Source organism: Triturus cristatus, chromosome 11 (genome assembly GCF_964204655.1).
Source record: "Triturus cristatus chromosome 11, aTriCri1.1, whole genome shotgun sequence".
Lineage (NCBI taxonomy): Eukaryota > Metazoa > Chordata > Amphibia > Caudata > Salamandridae > Triturus > Triturus cristatus.
In genome coordinates this window covers 66,809,713-66,824,174 of record NC_140594.1, presented here as the reverse complement: position 1 = coordinate 66,824,174, position 14,462 = coordinate 66,809,713, and positions in this window count along the sequence as shown.

Genomic DNA, 14,462 nt, shown 5'->3' with positions numbered 1-14,462 from the left:
CCTTTAAAGATGCTATGGACAAACCTTGCTGCGTGCTCATGTTTGTGTATTGTAACTTCTCCCTTCAGAAAGCAAATTCTCTCCTTGGTGTTAGGCCTGATTGCTCAGTAGCAGTGGTTAATTTGTGCCGGTAGGTGGGGGTGATACTATTTTTGACATCCCGTGTGTGTTGCGTAAACTGCAAGATTGGTGCTGATCTGTTTACACAACACTAATGGGCTGTCATTGCAGCCTGAAAGAGAGACATAGAGAGCTATGTAGAGAGAGAAAGTGTGTGTCTGTGCGCGTGAGAGAGAGCATATGTGAGCATGAATGTGTGTGTGAGTCAGGGCTGTATGTGGGGCGGGTGCTCAGCACTGACTGTAGTTACAAACAGACTCTGGAAAGGGTCACTAACCGGACCCTGCCTTTCAAGTCCTTAACTCTACAAGCAAACACAATGTTTTATTTTCTACACAATGTGTGCAAGAATCCTTAAATTAACCCAACTCACTGATGCATTGACTCACGTTTTACTTCATGTTGCAAGGTTCGGGCTCCTATTTCCTAAGAGTGAGCTCAGGAGTGGAAACTGAAGGCAATGTGAGCTTCTGACAGTGTCAGTCACGGTGTCATAAAGGTGTTCTTATCATGCGCTCATCCAATCCTTGGCCTCTCTGCAGAGCGCCCACTGGAATGGTCACATATCTGCCAATCTTAATTACGATTCTATCACTATGTGATGGAAGAACACATCTTTTTAAATATGGATCTTGCAAAGGGAAAACAATTAAATGGGGAGAATGTACCCCAGTTCTTAAAATGAAATTATGTAGACGTAGAACTGAGCATCACAATTATCCGTTGAAACCTAGAAATACTGAGCAAAGCAGCTGTGAGTTGTTAGCCACCTTCCCATTGTGGTCCTAGGGAATCGGTTGCCAGATATTATGACAGGATAAAGTTAATTATTTTCGAGATTTTGGGCACATTTTGATGCTTTCAGTGACACTTTGTGACGGACCGTGATCGTTTACATGGTTTTATGTAACAGATTTACTATTAAACCATCAGTGGACATGTAATTAGTTAATACACCATTGTTTCCCACTATGTATGTGTGTTACAGCACTGCACAACCTGAAGCAATACATACACAAGAAGCATATGTCCAGCATCCTGATCTGCACTTGCCATAGAGGCTGTGACAATAAATACAGAGTTGGGTGGCGCAGCCTAAGCCGAGCCTCATAAGTATCAGGAGGATGGCAGGGGGCAGGCTTGCATGGTGTCTTGGGCACCCAGCAGGGTAGGATATTACATTCTACCCTGCAGAGGGCCAGGGAACAAATAGGAGTTCCTCGGCCCAACCATGACCCTTAACTTCTAATGTCCCAGGGCCCGACCTGCTATGGGTCCTGAGCAACTGGGCTAAGTATTACCCCTTCAGCACTTAAACCCTAACCTCACTGTGGCCCCCGCCTGCAATACAAGAGTGGCTGACTTCACGCAGTAAGGGTGAGGGCCCTAACTTCACAGTGGCCCAAACCGGGCATACGAGGTTCGCAAACTTTGCACAGCACATGATGAGTACAGGCCCCAGTTAGGCCCGCAGGACACAAGGGTTCGCTCTCCTGCAATGGAATCTATAAGGAAGTTGGCACGGAAACTGCAAAGTACAAAGACAAAGTTTATTAACCCTTAAGGGTGGTCCTACAATCCATACAACACCCTTCAGTATTGCATAGAGTAGCACACAGAACTTGCGTACACGGTCCCCTTTTATACACAACAGAGGGGCTCATAAGTGGGTGGATACAACATGAGGCAAGGAATGTTACCTTTTATGGACATTTTCGATACAAGATCAATATGTGGGCGGAGCTGACATACTCCTTGAGCCCGCGAAAACATGGTCAAGCAAGGACTAACTGATAACAGATGTGGTCAAGCCTGGGCATGCGCCAGGCGGACAAAGGAACTATCTTTAGACTGTTACTAGGCAGATTACAAGAGCAACTAACACGAAGATAGGACTCTTCTCGTGTTGAGCACGTGGAGACATGACAAATACAAAATGGAGTCCAGACTTTAGTCAACATAACGAAAGAGACATGTTCTAAGGAAGGAGAATTCATGTCTTTAGTAAATGCTTAATCACATCGTGGTTTCAATTTACAACAGACGACCCTTTCAGCATTTACTGAAGACATCCGGTTTGTTAGGATAATCATCGTATATGTCAATTGTCATCATTTCTTCTACTTCTTTAGCTAAACGTTTCTGATAAGTGACATTGGCAATAGCTTTCTTATCGGGAATACAGAATGATACACATAAGGAACAGAGCAAGGGACCACATTGGACACAGATGCAACAAGAAAACAGAACTGCTACAATTATACAGAGACCAGTTAAAACCTTCCAACCCCAAGCAGTGATCAATGCCCAAAACCATCCAGAAAAGGACCAAGTGCCGTTTTCTGTATGGATTTCAGCTGCAATTTTATGCAACCTGTTAATAGCATTATAGACTGACGGCGTGTGGTCAGGGATAAACACACAGCAACTACTCCCGATAATTTTACAAGCTCCACCTCGGTCAGCTAACATAACATCTAACACCATACGATTCTGCAATGCAACAATTCTAGTAATCTGCAATTCTTCCGTAAGATTCCCAAGAGCAGCAGCGGTTTGGTTTGTCACAGCCTCTACCACTCTTGTTAACCTTCGAACTTTCCTACTATTTAGGGCAGCTCCAAGGAAGAAAAACAATCCTAAATTAAAATCAATGTACTGCTGCAGACTGGTGTCAGTCTGATCCACATCATCAATTGATAGAGTACGTTTATACCTATTTACAGTCACATTATTTAACAACTTCAAATCCTTATGATAGGATGCAGGTGCCAAAAATACAGGAGGCAATAGAAATGCTACATAACATACTCCGGACCAACCGGCTGGCAAACGGTAATAACCTTTATTTCCACATACGAAGTATGTATTATGGGATGCTAAGAAGGTACTGTTATTCAACCCGTCGATGTTTAATATGGTAATGCAATCACTAACACCAACAGGAATATAACCCACACTCTGGACACACAGGTCCGCTTGAGCTTGAGCCACTTGAATCACAAATCTGTCTTTTCCCACAGTGTCTCTGGTGTTCGTGAAAATATAAGGAATTGATTCATTGTCTGGTCGATACTCTTCCCATTCCCAAATTGTCCCATTCGCTTGCGGATATCCATCTTTATCCTGATGACATTCTTTATTGAGTCTGAAGAGTAATCGTCCCACTGTGGGTTTCCGGGTGGCAAAAAGCAAAGTGTACCATGCTCTACAAGAGCCATTATGAGAGAAAGGAAGAGGTATGAATGGCGTTCCTCCTTTCTTCTGATGAGCTGGCATCATACCACATATCCAACAGTTCGTAGCATTCGTGGCAACGTGGGTATGATGCAACATCTGGATAAAAGTGTTATTCAAATAAGACTGACGATGCTTCAATTCTTGATACGGAAGGGTATAGAAGTATTGCTCCTCAGGCACTGGAGTGGTCAACACAAGTAACTCTCGAGCAGGAGTCACATCCTCCACAAACCATGTGGTTATCCCAACAATAGCTACTGTGAGCATAAAACCTGTTGCACAAAGGATTTTCTTTTTCTCCATGTCAGAATAAAGAATCAATATCTTCCTGAAACTAAAAGGTTTGTCAGAACTCTTCCCCTTGGGCAGCGGTCGATTTCTTCACCAACGGGCCAAGACGGGTGTCGCTACACTAATGCAGGGCTGATCCCCCCCCCTTGCCTCATTGGCTCTCCGTTTCACTAACCCAAGGGCCGTTCTGACAACATGTCCCGATACTGAAGAATTCACTTCCTTGGCCTGAGATGATATCGCTTTCCTCCAGGAGTTGCGTGATCCGGAAAGAGCTCCTCAGCGTCGTTCGGTTCCACAGCACGGCCTTTCTCTGCAGCCAGAATTTCTCGTTGATCGGTCAATACAGCAGACTCCACCAATCCGGGCGGTACTTTGCGGCAGTGCAGGGAATGGATCCAATTCTTTCTGTTGGAAACTCGCACAGCCGTCCTCGTTGCAAGCAGGACCTGCTCAGGACCAACCCATCTCGGCTCCAAGCTGTTCGTCCTGTCAAAGATTTTTACCATGACATGGTCGCTTCACCGGTGGACCAATCAGGGAGCGCCTCCCGGACCTGTTGATGAATAGAAACCAAGTTATCCGTTAACTGTGCCAGATAATCATTCATCATTACGCAAGGTACATCATACACAGTCTTAGGTTTTGGTGGACCCCAAATATTCATTGGGCGTCCAAAAACAATCTCGTACGGTGTAAGACCGGTTCGAGAGTGCGGTACCGATCTGATTGACAATAACGCCAGCGGTAAAGCATCTGGCCAAGTCAAAGATGTCGAAGCTTGGATTTTAGCGATCTTGAGCTTCAGTGTACCATTATACTTCTCGACTAGTCCTGCAGATTGAGGGTGAAACACTGCGTGGAACTTCTGGGTGATGCCCAGACCCTTCAAAACATACTTTATAACATCCGCTATAAAGTGGGGTCCGTTATCACTCCACAGAAGTCTACAAACGCCATATCGAGGGAAGAACTCCTTCAACAGCATCTTGGCGGTAGTCATTGCAGTATTGTCTTTCGTAGGGTATGCCTCAACCCATTTGCTAAAGGCACAAACCACTACTAGAACATACTTCAAATTGTTACAGCGCTCAAGCTGGATGTAATCCATCTGCAAAACCTCAAAGGGTGCAGTAGGCGTTACAAATCCTCCTGCTGGAGTTCGAGTACCCTTTCCTGGGTTGTACCTCAGGCAGATCATACAGGTCTGCACCACTCTCTTTGCCGTGCTAGCAATCTCTGGATGCTCCCAGACTTGGGTAAGCAATTTTACAATTGCGGAAGCTCCAACATGTGCTAGCCCATGTGCCATCTGAACCATAGGTTGTACAAAAGCCGTGGGTAATTTCCATCTATCCATCTGCTTATTTCTCCAGCAACCCTCATCATCCAATTCTCCCTCACTGGACCATTGCTCCCGTTCTTTATCAGAAGCGGTCCTCTGTATTTCTCGCACTTCTTCCTTCGCATCGTGCCATCTTTCTACTTGCGACTTCACTACATACATGGCAGTAGCACCGGGCTGCATCGCAGTCTCCCGTGCCACCCGGTCTGCTAACGCATTCCCTTCTCCAACTTTATCGACTACTCTCCTATGGGCGCTACATTTAACAATGGCAATTTTCTTCGGATATGTCAATGCAGTTAAAAGATTATGAACTAACTCCCCATGCATTATTTGTACTCCATGTGACGTTAAAAACCCTCTCTCCTTCCAGAGCAGGCCGAAATCGTGCGCTACTCCGAAGGCATACCGGCTATCTGTATAAACATTCACACACAATCCTGTACTGAGCTCACATGCTCGTGTTAATGCTATCAGTTCCGCTGCTTGAGCTGATTTCTGTGGTATGCGTGCTGTCTCCACTATTGTTTGCAATGTGGTAATTGCATACGCTGCTGAAGTCGTACCATCTGGTAGCTTCAGGCATGACCCGTCGACCCACAGTTCTCCATCTACATCTGGAAAGGGCGTATCCTGGAGATCAATACGACCCTTTGTTTGTTCCTCAGTCACAAGAATACAATCATGTGCTTTCCGTGCTTCAGACTGAGTCTCGGGGTATGGCAACAATGTGGCCGGATTTAACGTCACGCACCTCTTTAACGTAATATGAGGAGCCAAAAGCGTCAGCTCATATCCCGTTAAACGGGCACTGGTTAAATGCTGCGTCTTTGTCTGATTAAGCAGGGCATCAACAGCATGGGGAACTAATACCAACAGCTTATGAGATAACACAATTCCTTTGCTTTGGCGTATTGACACAGCTGTCGCCGCAACCGAGCGAAAACAACCAGGCAATGCTCGGGCAACAGGATCAAGTACAGCCGAAAAATATGCACAAGGGCGCTGCTTGTCGCCGTGCATCTGCACTAATACTGATAATGCACATCCATCTTTCTCATGCACATACAGCGAAAAAGGTTTGGTATAATCAGGAGTCCCTAACACTGGTGCTGAACAGAGGGCCTGTCGCAATTTCTGGAAGGCAGTGTCACACTCATTCGTCCAAGGAAGCGGAATAGGTGTGTCTTTTGTCAAAAGGGCTAACAATGGCTTAGCTATGTGTGAAAACCCTAGTATCCATTGCCTACAAAACGAAACAAGACCCAAAAATGCACGCACGTCCTTTTGCGTGGACGGCGTCGGCGTGTCCAGAATTACTTGGACACGATCTGGTGTGAGTGCACGCCCCTCCTTAGACAAAAGGTGACCCAGATAAGTCACCTTTGGTCTACAGAACTGTAACTTTTTCCGAGATACTTTGTGATTGTGGGATGCCAAAAAGGAAAGCAAAGACAACGTACTCGTTTCACACAACTCCGGAGTGTCGGCCGCCAGCAAGATGTCATCGACATATTGAATGAGGGCGACACCCTCGGACAGAACAAAGGAGTCCAATTGTCTTTTCAAAGCTTGACTGTAAATGCTAGGGCTTTCCGTGTAGCCCTGAGGGATTCTACAAAATCGGTAAGACCTATTCTTTAGAGTAAAACCAAAAAGGTATCGACTATCAGGATGAATAGGAATTGAAAAGAAGGCATTTTTCAAATCAATAACTGAAAACGTGGTCGCCGTAGGCGGGACCAAAGTAAGCAATGTCGTGATATCAGAAACCACTGGGTACTGAGGTATCACGATCTTGTTCACTTCTCTCAAGTCAATTATAAACCGATAGACTTTAGCATCCGTATCCTTTTTCAAAATGGGTAGAATCGGGCTATTACAGACGTTGTAGGGAACTTCCTCCACTACTCCCACCTTAATCAAATCCTGCACAATCTGTATAAGAGCCTCTTCCCCCTCCTGCGAAATACGATACTGTGGAAGGCGTGGTAACACCGCCCCCTCCTGGACACTAATGTGAACAGGCGGAATCACCATCTGTCCCACATCAGTATCCGAAGTGGCCCACAAAGCACACGGGAGGGTGGCTAACACAGCATCTTCTGCAACCACACACATCCGCTCAGACCGGGGGTAATTGTCATTTAATATCACCCGCACTCCAGCAGGGGAGCAGCGGATCGTAGCTCTGAAGTACTTTAACATATCAAGGCCCATAATGTTGTCCGGCGTGTTCGGGGCAAGCAGAAACGGACAGGGTGCAGAAAAAGAATCAACCTGAAATGTGAGGGGCCGCGAAAGAGGGCTTCGGGAGAGTGTACCATCAAACCCTACCGATGTAACCATTAAGCCAGATGGGGGAGCCCTCGGAACCAATTGTTTAGACAGCGCACAACGAGTCGCTCCTGTATCCACTAGGAACTGATCAGTAGAACCCAAAACCTCAGCTGATACGTAAGGACCCTTCTGATCAACCGGCACCTCAACTGATTCTAACCCCCATCCGACGCATTCCTATGCATGCTGAGAATCATGGGACCCAGAACGGTCAATCCCCGACACTTGATACTGGTTTTGTCGATCGAAAACATTAGGCCTATCTCGTTGCTGCCCGGCAGGGTCAAAACGAGCGTGATCGTTAGAATTCCCTCTAAGATTCGAGAAACCCCCTCTACCTCTCGGGCCACCCTGATTGTGTCCCTGACGCGAAGCATGCAACGCCGGGCAATCTCTGGCCCAGTGTCCCGATTGCTTACAATACGCACATTGATTCCTGTTCAAATCAGATCGGCCCGAGGGAGGACCATAAAATCCTCCCCTACCTCTATTGACACCCCGGCGGGGCGGACCATATACTTGCGCTAACATCACCTTCGTTTTTAAATCCTTCGATTTCTTCTCCTCCTGCCCCTTCGCTTCTTGCTCCTGGCGCTCATAGTACTGAGCGATAGTCAGGAGGGCTGTCGGGGTCGCAGTGGACCAAGAACTTTCACTCGCTTTTAGGCGGGCTGCGATCGCCGGTAGTAAATTCGCCACATATTTATCAGCAAAGAGGTGTCGACCCGTATCATCCGTAAGCGACTGACCACTAAAATCATGAAACGTCTCCTCAAAGCGCGTAAAGAAATCTGCAACTGATTCATCAACTTTCTGCTTACACGAGGCTAGCATATTCCAGTCAATCTTTTTAGGGGGAATGATTGTCTTCAACTTAGTCAAAATAGCAGCAGGGAGATCTAAGATAAGCTGAGGTGGTTTCTGCGCGGGCTTCCTCTCCCTATCCTCATCCTCAAGCTCAGACCACCGAGCCTTAAAAGCGGCAACATCGTTCACCTTCCGCACAGATCGCCACATATCTGGTGGTAAAATAAGCCCAAAGAACAAATCTATATCTGCTAAGGTCATAGTACAAGAATTCAAGGCCCCCTCGACTTCTTCGTAAAAGGCCGCTGGATTCTTGCGGGGATCAGGCAACGCATTCTTTAATGCCATGACGTCAGCCCTGTGCCAGGGAGTATAAACCCAATTATACACAAAATATCCCTTAGCATCGGCGGAGGTAATATCCGAGCTAGTCCCCACTCCTTTAGGAGGAACATACAAAGGCGCCGCCTCTCGCATTGGTTTAGCATGCACTAGGTCGCTCTTATCTGACTGAGAGTTGGATGAGTGGCCATCTCCGGTATGCGAATCCGACTGCTTCTCCTCCTCAGCTTGTTGGCGTGCTTTCTCTTTAAGGTCCCACACCGCGTCCCGCAATGCAAACAGCCGCCGAACCGCATCAGGCGCCTTAGAGGGAGAGAAAACACCATTACGCAATGCTTTAGCATCTAATTCCACATCGTCAGGCTCAAAGACACTGGAATATTTCCGGAAAGCAGCAATCACTTCCTCAGAAAAGTGGCCCAGAAAATACAACTTTTCTCTATCCTGCCACAACTCCCAGGAATGCAACAACTCAGCAAGGGATAACTTGCCCTTAAGTGCACGATAGGAAACTTGCCGAAGCTCACCCATTCGCTCAGTCGATAACATGGACCGCGTGTCTACCTTACCCAAACCCGATCCAGAATCTTGTGGCCTCGGGGCAGACGCGCCGACATAAGGAGGCGGAGAACGATCTAATAAATAAAAATCATCGTCATGATTATTAAGGACAGGATAAAGTGACTGACGAACAGCATATTGACCCGAGACTTGCAGCCTACGCTCTTTCTCTTGCCTCTCCGTCTGTTCTCTTTCCTCCCGACGCTTCGCTTCCTGTGCTCTCACATGATCATTCTTCCGTTGCTCTTTATCAAACAGCGCTTTCTCACGTTTCTCTCGCTCACGCACTTCCTTCACCCATAATCGCACACATTCAAACATGTCTTGACGAGCACGCCGCTTACACATACACTGTTCCACATACTCAATCTTACGCATATCAAACGACCCATACAACGGCCACCGTAACTCAGGATCCTTTCTGGTATATTTCCTCCATACTGTGCTGTACATTATGGAGGAAAGACCATGCTTCACATACATATCCCTATTAGGAGTCCCCTCAGGGGGGGCTGGAGCAGATTCCTCGAGGTTTAACCGGTTTCCAAAGCAGCAGCACCACTTACGGAGTGCGCTAAAAGCAGGCATGCTCAAAAATAATGCAGAATATGCAGTATTATCAAAAATGGCACTTAAAACGTTGTGCCGTTCAAAGTTACACAGTTCCGGAGAAATATCCCCACATTACCTGCCTATATGTGTTGCAACGCATATATTCTCACAATAGCCAATACAAGATATGACCGGTCATCACAAATCAAACTCAAATAGCCAAACCAGGCTTCAAAAAACTCGGAGCAAGTACCGTACAACGGTTCTTACCAATCAAGAGTCCAGATTCCAACTGCCAAGCTCCAAAATTCGCCCAAACGGCTGTCACGGCAGGACCGACAGAAGAGGTCTCAGTCGAGGACCGGCGCCACCCAGATGGTCAGCTCGGAAGGGAAGGAAGAAAAACCTCGGGATGCCAGGACTAAAATGCCTCTGGCAGTGATCACATCCCCGGCCAAATTCCTCACCTCCGTCGCGACCAATCCTTCGAGCATCCGAGTCGCCGATGAGCCCCACGTGACGGGCGCCAATTGATGAGTACAGGCCCCAGCTAGGCCCGCAGGACACAAGGGTTCGCTCTCCTGCAATGGAATCTATAAGGAAGTTGGCACGGAAACTGCAAAGTACAAAGACAAAGTTTATTAACCCTTAAGGGTGGTCCTACAATCCATACAACACCCTTCAGTATTGCATAGAGTAGCACACAGAACTTGCGTACACGGTCCCCTTTTATACACAACAGAGGGGCTCATAAGTGGGTGGATACAACATGAGGCAAGGAATGTTACCTTTTATGGACATTTTCGATACAAGATCAATATGTGGGCGGAGCTGACATACTCCTTGAGCCCGCGAAAACATGGTCAAGCAAGGACTAACTGATAACAGATGTGGTCAAGCCTGGGCATGCGCCAGGCGGACAAAGGAACTATCTATAGACTGTTACTAGGCAGATTACAAGAGCAACTAACACGAAGATAGGACTCTTCTCGTGTTGAGCACGTGGAGACATGACAATACAAAATGGAGTCCAGACTTTAGTCAACATAACGAAAGAGACATGTTCTAAGGAAGGAGAATTCATGTCTTTAGTAAATGCTTAATCACATCGTGGTTTCAATTTACAACACACAGGCAACAGCTCTAAAACCATGATGGCCCCTAAGTGGCATATAGGAGTCTACAACTTACGTAACACAGGGCAGATGGCCCGCACTCACAATGGTCTCGACTGAATGGGATGTCTCAGACATCATTCACCAGGATCCACTCAACAGAATCACTGCTGTGTCTCGCTCCCTCCGGGCGATCTCCTCCGCCTCAGGGTGTCTTGGCCGGCAGAGGGCTGGTGCCACAGGCTCAGAGTGTGTGGTCTTGACGTTCCTGGCCACTCACCCGGCACGTAGACCAGCAGACCTTGGTGCCCAGTCCTGGTTACAGCAGCTAGAAGTCTTGGTGATCTTTCCTCCCCAGTGCACAGCGCTGTTGAACCTCTTGCGGGACTTATGATCCCATCTTTATAGTGTACAGCCAGAGCGTGCGGAGCACGAATGTTCGGAGAGCGGAGTTCCTTGAGGCTGGGGAGACTATATGCAAACCCCGATGACTAGCGCACATTAATGTTAGGATCCACTGGTAGGGCCCGCATCAGCAGCAGTTGGGTGGGTGGGGTGGGTGGGGGGGAGTTAGAATCTGATAGGAATAAATGCAGAGGCTATAATAGGACATGGACCGGGCTTTGCTATGAGGAGATCGTTATGATCACATGAATCACTGTCTTACCACGCCGCCCGGCCCCCGGGATGTGGGCTAAACGGCTGTGTGCATTGCTATACCGAGGGGTGTGATCTGAGATTATACGCGGGTACCGGTTGCTCTAATGGATGTTTTGTTTATAATGCTGCAATAAAAACATGTTTAAAAAAAAAAAAAATAGTGCACAGCCAGACACGGATGTGATTTCATATTGCAGGAGTTGAATGAAGTGACCTCCCCTCTTGCCCTTTGTCAAAGGGACAATCAATCACAGCACAAGCGTCTGTGGCTCGGGTGGTCCCACTCCCACCACACAGGTCAAGGGAGTATTCTTCAGAAAGGCTCAAAGGCAGAACCCCTCCGTTCAGTTATGATTCCCTGGTGTAAACCTTATCAGACCCACCATTTCGCCTGACAACGTGTCTAAGTCCCACTGACCAGTAACTTTTCTTTGAATCAAAGAGATCTTTGATGTTCACAGATGATGCTCTGCTCCCCTTCCTCCAGTGTGCGTTTTTCCACTTCCTCCAGTGTGCGTTTTTCCACTTCCTCCAGTGTGCGGGATTCCACCGCAGTCCTCAGGAATGCCAGCAATCTACATCCCCTGTCTGTTGGGTCTCAGTCCTCAGCTCAAACGAGTCTTTCCCGGCCCTAGGCTTCCAAAATAGAACCACATGCCTCCATGTCCTTTACCATCCACAAACATACATACATCCCATCCACACATGCAAGAATCACGCTCTGCACCGTACCACATACAGACATAGTTTTGGCTAATAGTGAGTTAAGTATGAAGCCGCAGAACTTCGCATAAGTGGGCCAATGGGCACCACTCCCTTGACAGTAGCAACAAGGCTGGCTCACAGTGCTGATTCCCATAAAATAAAAATGGATATCCTACCACCTCCCTCACACTTGTATCGCTGAACTCCTGGCAAGGGCTGTAGCCAAGTATCACTTGTGGCGATCCCCCTGGTCTAACAAGACGGTATTGCCATGAGACAGGCCTAGGTTATGGTACACACAGATGACTCATGTATGTCCATGACCAGTAATGAGAAATGGGGGTCCAGATATCTATGCAGCTGGAGCACTCAGTGCAGGGGACTTTTCTGTGCCAACATAACCCCAGAATAAGTTAGGTACATCCTAAGGGAAGGCGTTGGAGCCTCGAATCGAGTCTCATGTACGTTAGAAGGGTTGGGGCACTGTAGACCCAATGAAGTCCTGAGATGTTTTGGTGTTGTGGTTTATTCTGTTGCCCTTAGAAGATGTTAGCAATAAGAAGATACAACTACTGACAAGAATGTTGTTGCCTCTCAGATTGCCATTTCTAACAAATGCATGAAAGCGTTGTTAAGAGCAGTCAACCAGTTACTTCAACCAGATGTTCTACTTCTGTCATCAGCCCCTCAGCCGATTGGTTCAAAGCTCTTCCTGAATTTTTGTTGCCAAAATTGAATTGGTTCAAGTACCCTTTATACCTGATATGAAAAGGAAGTAAGTTTCCCCAGTTTGGATTCACAAAGCTCCTGTCCAACAGGCTCAACTCCTATTTCCCTAAGAGACACTAGCAGGGCTATGATCATGGCTAATGGGGATCCCCCCTCTGCCCTCACCTGCTCGCTTCCTAGCTGTAACTCCAGATTCTATTTCTCCTCTCTTTAAGGAACTTTACAACAGACGTGTGTTCCAGGCATGTGAAACTGCGCACGTGCTTCACAAGCCTGGAACATAAAGCGAGGCACGTTTGTTTTAAGTGCTTTCACATCTTCTTGGTTAAATAGGTGAACATAACAGGGTTTGGAGGGGGATTGAGGGAGCGACGGGGATTACAATAGAACCCATATGTGCATCAGAGGCATTAACCCTCTTACAATGCCTGTCTCTACTCCAGCCAGTCCTCACCAAGTGAACTGCTTGATGTCCTTACATCTTTATCTTTAGAAGCCACAACCTGCAATGTTAGGGCCTTAACAATCCCACCAAGAGCCTGAGTGAACTTGAGGGAACTGAGAGGCTTCCAGGCTGATATCTTCTTGCTTCAGAACAGCCCTCTTTCTCAGGGAGGACCGGATTGAGATCTCAGCAGGTGCGAAGATATTGATTGCCAAAGGATAACCATTCACAGAGTGACGCACTAAGATAAACCATGCTAGGGCTGATACGGGATGTGAGCTGGACCGCAGTAAAGGTATTGTGGTGGTGGACAATCACTTCCTCTCGCTTTAACGTACTTCCCCCATACTGGGCTGGAAATTATTGATTTCCCTGGCACTCCTTTAGAATTCGGTGGGGATCAGGATCGAGAAATGGAAAAAGCCCAAGAAGAGTCCCAGAAGAATAGGGGCTCAGTACCAAGAATGGAGTTACAACTCTGGGGCATTGCTTGCTAACAAGCTGCGTGATTGGCAGATTCAGAGTTACACTGAAGAGGTTGAAATGAAGATTGGGAGATCCAGACGACATAGGAAGGAAAGCGCAGGGCATTGCATGCTTTCTGCCAGATCTTATACACGAGAGAGCCCAGGCCTCTTTTTAGGTCTCGCCTGGCAAAAGCAGCACATGCTCTGCACTCGCCATGAGCACCTTTTGTAATCGATTCAGCCAAAACTGAATGCACGTGCATCCAAATGGACAAAGTTGGCTGCTATCACCATCGGCAAAGCTAAAACTGCACCCATCGGCAGGAACAAAAGATCCCCGCCAAAGAGCCCCAATATTGGGTGCCCGTCAGGTATTGCAGCGCCGACCTGACGAGGGGCAGGCTCATATGATGAAGTATGACACCTAGCTTGCTGGGTGTGTGAGAGCCCTAGTTCCAACAAGGGACTCTCCCCCTTCGTTTTGACCTGCTTCACTTACAGCCAGGCCCACGTGATTCCCTTGACACATGACAATACATCTTTCTTCTTTTTCTTGTCTTCCTTAGAGGAACTCTGTACCCTTTTTGCACTATTACTTGACGGGGTGTGTACATTGGACCTCTTTAAACTTACCCCTCTGTCCCCACCTTGTTGATATACATTTAATAAGTTCACATGGTGACAGTGGGTCACTCCTACTATGTCAGAAACAAGCATATGGCTGCTTCCTAAGGCCAGTATGG